Source organism: Bos indicus x Bos taurus, chromosome X (genome assembly GCF_003369695.1).
Source record: "Bos indicus x Bos taurus breed Angus x Brahman F1 hybrid chromosome X, Bos_hybrid_MaternalHap_v2.0, whole genome shotgun sequence".
NCBI lineage: Eukaryota > Metazoa > Chordata > Mammalia > Artiodactyla > Bovidae > Bos > Bos indicus x Bos taurus.
The window spans coordinates 33,905,407-33,913,551 of NC_040105.1; positions in this window are offsets into that span (position 1 = coordinate 33,905,407).

Here is an 8,145-nt window from a genome sequence, read left to right on the forward strand (position 1 = left end):
GAACACTGGAGTGGGTTGCCATTGCTTTCTCCGCCTGTCAGTATGGCTATCCTCAAAAAGAAAACAAGCAGTAAATGTTGGTGAGGATGTGGAGAAAAGGTAACCTTCCTACACTGCTGGTGGGAATATAAATTGCCACAGCCACTATGGAAAACAGTATGGAAGTTCCTCAAAAAATTAATAGAACTAACATATGATCCAACATTCCACTTTCAGCTGTTTATCTGAAGAAAACAGAACATTACCTCAAAAAGGTATATGTACCCCCACGTACATTGCAGTATTATTTACAATAGCCAAGGTATGGAAACAACCTGTGTTCTTTGATGGATGAATGGATAAACTGTGGAATATATTGTTGAGGAGGAAGAAATTTTCCTCTACATCTCTAGGTTCTTCTGGATTGCCTAAAAATTCAATTGAAATGAGACAAATTAACAGGAGAAAATCAAACGAAAGTTTAATAACAGGTAAACATGAGAGAGACCCAGGAAAACAAAATGGCCAAAGCCCTCACCTTAAATACAATCTTCAGCTAAAGACAAAAAGGATATTGGGGATAGTGGTTTGGGACTTCAAAGAGGAGAAAGGCAATAGACATGGAGATGGAAAAGCAAATGTTTGATAAACAAATATCTACCAAATATTTCCTAAACAAATATTTGCTGGGCCATGCAAAGATAATGGGACACAGAGTGGACTCTTAAATCTAGGCCCTGCTGAGTCTCCCCCACCACACCTAGCCCATGTACTTTAAAAATATCTCTGGTGATAGCTCTATTCTGAAAACAGGACCTTGGGGCAGGGTCTGGGTGGGGAGGGGTGGTTTAAAAATATTTCCTGAGTGTTCTGTTTCTTAAAAATAATAAGCCTTAATTAATCCTCATGCTAAAGAGACACATTTGGGGGTGGCAACTTTTGCTTCCCCACAACATACACAATGAAATATTATTCAACCATAAAAAAGAATGAAATCCTGCCACTTGTGACAAAATAGACCATAAGAATATTATGCTAAGTGAAATAAGTCAAACAGAGTAAAACAAATACTGAATGATCTCACATATACATGGAATCTAAAAAAAAAAATACAGTGGTGGAGGTGGGTGAAATGAGTGGAGAGGGTCAAAAGGTACAAATTTGCACTTAAAAAATAAATAAGCCATGGGTATGAAATATTCAGTATGATGACGGTGGTTAATAATGCTGTATATTTAAAAATTGCTAAGAGATTAAATCTTCAAAGCTCTTGTCACAAGAAACAAAAACTTTTCTAATAAAAAAATAGAACAAAAAGTCTGCTGGATGATTTTTAAGAGCATAAAAGTTTGAATAACATGGTTATAAAGGTCTAGAGTGCCTGTCTTCTTGTAGAGCTCAACAACATACATGGTTAATAATCTAAGAAATATATATTAACCAGTAGTTCAAACATCATATTAGGTGCAAAATATGGCTTTTATAAATCAGAGAAACTCTTTATATCACTCATATTTGTTTTAAAATTTAGTTAGAATATGAAACGTCTGGGAACATATGACTAGCATGCTTCCATTATTTATCATCATAAAACATCCAGAGACTTCCTATTCACATTACCCTCTATGACATATTATCTATCAATTTAGTTCAGTTCAGTCGCTCAGTCATGTCCGACTCTTTGCGACCCCATGGACTGCAGCACATCAGGCTTCCCATCACCAACTCCCAGAGCTTACTCAAATTCATGTCCATCGAGTTGGTGATGCCATCCAACCATCCCGTCCTCTGTCGTCCACTTCTTCTTCTGCCTTCAATCTTTCCCAGCATCAGGGTCTTTTCAGACTCAGCTTTTCGCATCAGGTGGCCAAAGTATTGGAGTTTCAGCTTCAGCATCAATCCTTCCAATGAATATTCAGGACTGATTTCCTTTAGGATGGACTGGTTGGATCTCCTTGCAGTCCAAGGGACTCTCAAGAGTCTTCTCCAACACCACAGTTCAAAAGCATCAATTCATCAGCACTCAGCTTTCTTTATAGTCCAACTCTCACATCCATACATGACTACTGGAAAAACCATAGCCTTGACTAGACGGACCTTTGTTGGCAATGTCTCTGCTTTTAATATGCTGTCTAGGTTGGTCAAAGCTTTTCTTCCAAGGAGCAAGAGTCTTTTAATTGCATGGATGCAGTCACCATCTGCAGTGATTTTGGACCCCCCAAAAATACAGTCTTTCACTGTTTCCATTGTTTCCCCATTTATTTGCCATAAAGTTATGGAGAAATCTATATAGATAGATGAATCTATCTATACAAACTGATAAAAAGGACCCCTTGCCTTCCAGGAAGTTAGAGTTGCAGTTGACTATCTGCCTTAGAATACAAAACACATTATTCAGTTTAAAAAGAAAGGGTAAAATTAAGATTACTTAATTCTTCTTTTCTCCCCTTTCCCATTCCTCATGTTATTCTACTGCTTCCTTGGCAAAGTAGACTCCAAGATCTTCTGATATTGCTTAATCTCTCATTAATCCCTCCAGGGAGTGATTGAGAAAAGAAAAGCCCATGGAGTTTGAGAATTATCAACTTAATGTGATAAGAAATGGCTACCAGTCCTAGCCCTTTCATTATAAATAATGTGTTACTCTCCAATCCCATGGGAGAGCTTGGTTCTAATAATAAACTCTCCAAGAATATAAAGAAATAAATTTAAATTTTTTGCAAGAATGAATAGATTCTAGGGAGACATACCCCAAAGCCCTTTGGAAGTTTCTTAATGGAAATGAGAAGCTGAAGAAAGCAAAAGTGAATTTAAAATCACCTTTCAGACTAAATTATCTGACAGTGTATTAGAGTCAGTTTCAAATATCCATGTCTGGTTGTGAGTTATGTTTGTTTTTGAAATGCAAAAAACACCTAATGACCAAATAAGATACTTTTGATGACCAATATTTACTAAAAGAAATATTTTAATTTTTAATACAAACTTAAACAGTTTCAAGTAATCAGGAAAATGGGAAAAACAAGAAAATGGAAGAAAATATAATGAGCTAAGACTTTCTTTTCTTTCATATCAAGTTATTTGAAAAAGGAGGACTCCAACTGCTTACTTTAGGGTCCCTCATGTCTCATTCTCCACTCTTTTCCCTTTCTTATTGCCATTTTTTCCTGACCGTACTACTTCATCTGCTTTCAAGATCTTTTGATGTCAAGTGGCACAAAGAGTTTCTTTTCATCATTTTTGAACTCCTGGTGGATATTTACACCATAATTTACAAAAAGGGCATGAGTCAAACTTAAGATATTATGATCATCATAGTCACTGAAATGAAGTATTGATGCTTAGCTGAAAGAGGTAATGAATTGGTTGGTTCTGCTGACCTGGGAGCACAAACAAGTTTTAAGAAACCACTTCTCAATCCAGGAAAAGGAAACATCACAGGTTCAATGCTTCCTATTGCTCAGTATGTTTTCTGCATTTTTTTTTCAAATCAGGTAAGAGAACAATGTTTCAACAGAATGAGTCAAAAACAGATTTTTATGTGGAAATAAAAATCATTTTATAATGCAGTGCCAACTTCTTTGTTTTTTCATTGTTCATATTATAGGATATTAACTGGAAGAAAAAGCCTTCAGTAACCCTCAGTTTACTTCCTGATTAAGAATATTAGGAGCTGAATGTCATATTAAATATAAAGCACTTCAGTTCTCATATTTTATTGATATGGCATCTGAGATATAGAAAAGTAAAATATTTCTTTCATAATCACACCAATTGTTGAATCTGATCTATGAATACAGATGTCAGCTCCATGCTATTTTGATTACGCTATGAACTCAATTATGACTCAAGTTTTTGCTTTATATCTAGTTTTTCATGAAAAGAGAATTGGCACAGCAGATGACACCACCCTTATGGCAGAAAGTGAAGAGGAACTGAAAAGCCTCTTGATGAAGGTGAAAGTGGAGAGTGAAAAAGTTGGCTTAAAGCTCAACATTCAGAAAACGAAGATCATGGCATCCGGTCCCATCACTTCATGGGAAATAGATGGGGAGACAGTGTCAGACTTTATTTTTCTGGGCTCCAATATCACTGCAGATGGTGACTGCAGCTGTGAAATTAAAAGACACTTACTTCTTGGAAGGAAAGTTATGACCAACCTAGATAGCATATTCAAAAGCAGAGACATTACTTTGCCAACAAAGGTTTGTCTAGTCAAGGCTATGGTTTTTCCTGTGGTCATGTATGGATGTGAGAGTTGGACTGTGAAGAAGGCTGAGCGCTGAAGAATTGATGCTTTTGAACTGTGGTGTTGGAGAAGACTCTTGAGAGTCCTTTGGACTGCAAGGAGATCCAACCAGGCCATTCTGAAGGAGATCAGCCCTGGGATTTCTTTGGAAGGAATGATGCTGAAGCTGAAACTCCAGTACTTTGGCCACCTCATGCAAAGAGTTGACTCATTGGAAAAGACTCTGATGCTGGTAGGGATTGGGGGCAAGAGGAGAAGGGGACAACAGAGGATGAGATGGCTGAATGGCATCACTGACTCGATGGACATGAGTCTGAGTGAACTCCGGGAGTTGGTGATGGACAGGGAGGCCTGGCATGCTGTGATACATGGGGTCACAAAGAGTCGGACACAACTGAGCGACTGATATGATCTGAAGGAAAGTAAAATCTAACCCAATTTTCTGCCTTAGTAGATAAGATTTATATTTCTTTTCAGTAAACCTCTTGATGGATGATGACAGAGTAAGTCATAAATAACACTTCACAATTAAGGTACATAAGAATAAAATCAAATCTGATCATAGAGCGAACCCTGATGAATTAGCAAATTTATCTTATTGACCAATAGGAATCAGTAAGGCAAGGCCTCAGGCTTCATTTCAACATGAGATTAATTTACAAAGTACAAACATGAACAGAATCAGAAGGATTCAGAAAGGACTGAGATGTACCCTCAAGATAGTCTTATTATAATGCCATTTTTCAGATTTAATGTGAAAATTTTCTTCACTCAAAAACTCTTTAAAATAAAACCACCAACACAATTGACTCAGAGGGTAGATAGCCAATTCAGTAAAAATGTGGGACTTCAAGAAGGAAAAACAAAATAAAAAACAAGAACAAAAGTATCCTGAAAAAATCCCTTTTGTGTAATGCAGGGAAACACAAAGGGTTACTTATTTATGGTCTCTTAAGTGGATATTTGGCACAGATGAGTACTAGAATCAAGGTATTCATGACCACTGGATGGCAAGACAAACACACAGGCTAAGCTAGTCACTCTTCTAGTCACACACTCTGCTTCGTTTTCTGCTCTTCTCTAGTCATTCTGTGCCTTGGAAAGTTGTATTGGGTTGGCCAAAAAGTTCATTCAGGTTTTTTCCATAACATCTTACAGAAAAACTCAAACGAACTTTTTGGCCAACCCAATACTCTTGCCTGGAAAATCCCATGGACAGAGGAGGCTGGTAGGCTATATTCCATGGGGTCGCAAAGAGTTGGACACAACTGAACGACTTCACTTTCACTTTCATACCACTTTCACTCCATCTCCCAAGGCTCTCTTAGCTTCATTTCAAGTTCAGCCAGAGAGGAACATTAACTAGACATAAGTTAGGAGAAAAAGGGTTGGTGGATATCCCCTCCATTTCTTATATGCTCCAGAGCCACATCTTGGGCAATTTCTGAATCCCTTAGATAACTAGCTCTGCCATTGGGCAGGCCCACTTCCAAAGTGCTAGTTCTCACAAATTTTGGTAATACCTTTTCCAACTCTTGCCCTTCAGCTGGAGAAGTGTTAAAAGCTTCATGCTATTGCTCCTATGTGAATATCAACCATTCTTTGTTATTGTTTTTAAAACTGCTTTACTGAGGTATAATTATACACATTTAATGTAAATAATTTATATTAATATATACTTATATATTGTACATATTTAATGCATACATTGTCACATATACCTAATGTTGCATGCAATATAATGTGTATTCAATATATTAGTTTATATATATTTAATGCATACAAATTTGATTAGTTTGAACATATGTGTACACCACCTGTGAAATCATCACCACAATTAAGGTGATAGACATGTCCATCACCTCCCAAAGTTTCCTTGTATCTCTGGGTTTTTTCTATCTTGTTTCATTTTGTTTTGTGATAAGGAAACTTAACATGGTATCTACTGACAACATAATTCTAAGTACACAATGTAGTACTATTAACTGTAGGTGTTATGTTGTACAGCATATCTCTAGAACTTATTCATCTTGCATAATTGAATATTCATATTTGTTGAACACCCCATTTCCCCCTTCCCTGAGTCCTTAGAAACCATCATTCTATTCTCATTTCTATGAGTTTGACAATGTTAGATAGCTCATGTAAGTGGAATGTAGTATTTGTGCCTCTGAGACTGCATTACTTCAGTTAACATAATACCCTCCAGGTTCATCCATGTTTTCACAAATTGCAGGATTTCCTCCTTTTTAAAGGATGAATTATATTCCACTGTAAGGCATACTTTTTTTTTCAAGACTGAAAGGCCTGGACTTCAGCAAATCACAGCCCTGCCTTAAGATAATTAGCATCTTTCACCCAGTTTATACCAAATGTTGCAGTTTGAGGATAGCAACAAGACAATAAAGTGTGAAAGTTCTAACTAGGAAGGCTGTCCAGTCTTTCATGTTAGATAGGAAGTTAAAAGACCTCGACTGGGTCACCATAGCCCAGAATTATATATTGGGTTTTAGGTTATGTTTCTTATAAGTTAATAAACTCAGACTCTTGAGAGTCCCTTGGACTGCAAGGAGATCCAACCAGGCCATTCTGAAGATCAGCCCTGGGATTTCTTTGGAAGGAATGATGCTAAAGCTGACACTCCAGTACTTTGGCCACCTCATGTGAAGAGTTGACTCATTGGAAAAGACTCTGATGCTGGGAGGGATTGGGGGCAGGCGGAGAAGGGGACGACGGAGGATGAGATGGCTGGATGGCATCACTGACTCGATGGACGTGAGTTTGAGTGAAATCCGGGAGTTGGTGATGGACAGGGAGGCCTGGCGGGCTGCAATTCATTGGTTCACAAAGAGTCAGACACGGCTGAGGGACTGAACTGAACTGAATTGAATTGAATAAACTCAGAAGCTATTAGTTGTATAATTCAAGCTAACAACTCTAAAATCATAAGATTTTATGAAACTTTATGAAATGTGGGAATGAGACTTTAAAAAAATGAATTTATTGAGTTATGTCTGTAAGAAAAAGAAAGAAAGTCACCCAGTAGTGTCTGACTCTTTGTGACCCCATGGACTATAGCCTACTAGGCTCTTCTGTCCATGGGATTTTCCAGGCAAGAATACTGGAATGGGTTGCCATTTCTTTCTCCAGGGGATCTTCCTGACCCAGGGATTGAACCCGGGTCTCCCACATTGTAGGCAGATGCTTTACCATCTGAGCCACCAGAGAAGTCCTATGTTTGTAAATACTGCTTTAAAAGGGATTTTAACTACTTGTACATATTGATCAGTACACTCTCTCAGGAGACACCTCTACTTGTACACCCACAATGTATGGTTCAGCATTATTCTAGTGGCTCAGGTTTCTAATCCTTTTTACCAAGTAGAGAGGTTTAGAACCCACAGAGAATATAATTAACAAATTCACTTCAATCTTTTCACATAGTAGATAAATAAACTGAGAAATGTACAGCATCTTGAATGGGTCTGTACAGTTCAGATCAGTTCAGTCTCTCAGTCATGTCCGACTCTTTGCGACCCCATGGACTGCAGCACGCCAGGCCTCCCTGTCCATCACCAACTCCCTGAGTTTGCTCACACTCATGTCCATCAAGTCAGTAATGCCATTCAACCATCTCATCCTCTGTCATTCCCTTCTCCTCCCTCCTTCAATATTTCCCCACACCAGGGTCTTTTCCAATGAGTCAGTTCTTCGGCTAAGATGGCCAAAGAATTTCAGCTTCAGCATCAGTCCTTCCAATGAATATTTAGGACTGATTTCCTTCAGAAATGATTGGTTTGGTCTCTTTGCAGTCCATGGGACTCTCAAGGGTCTTCACCAACACCACAGTTCAAAAGCATCATTCTTTGGTGCTTGGCTTTCTTTAGGGTCCCACTCTCATATCCATACATGACTAC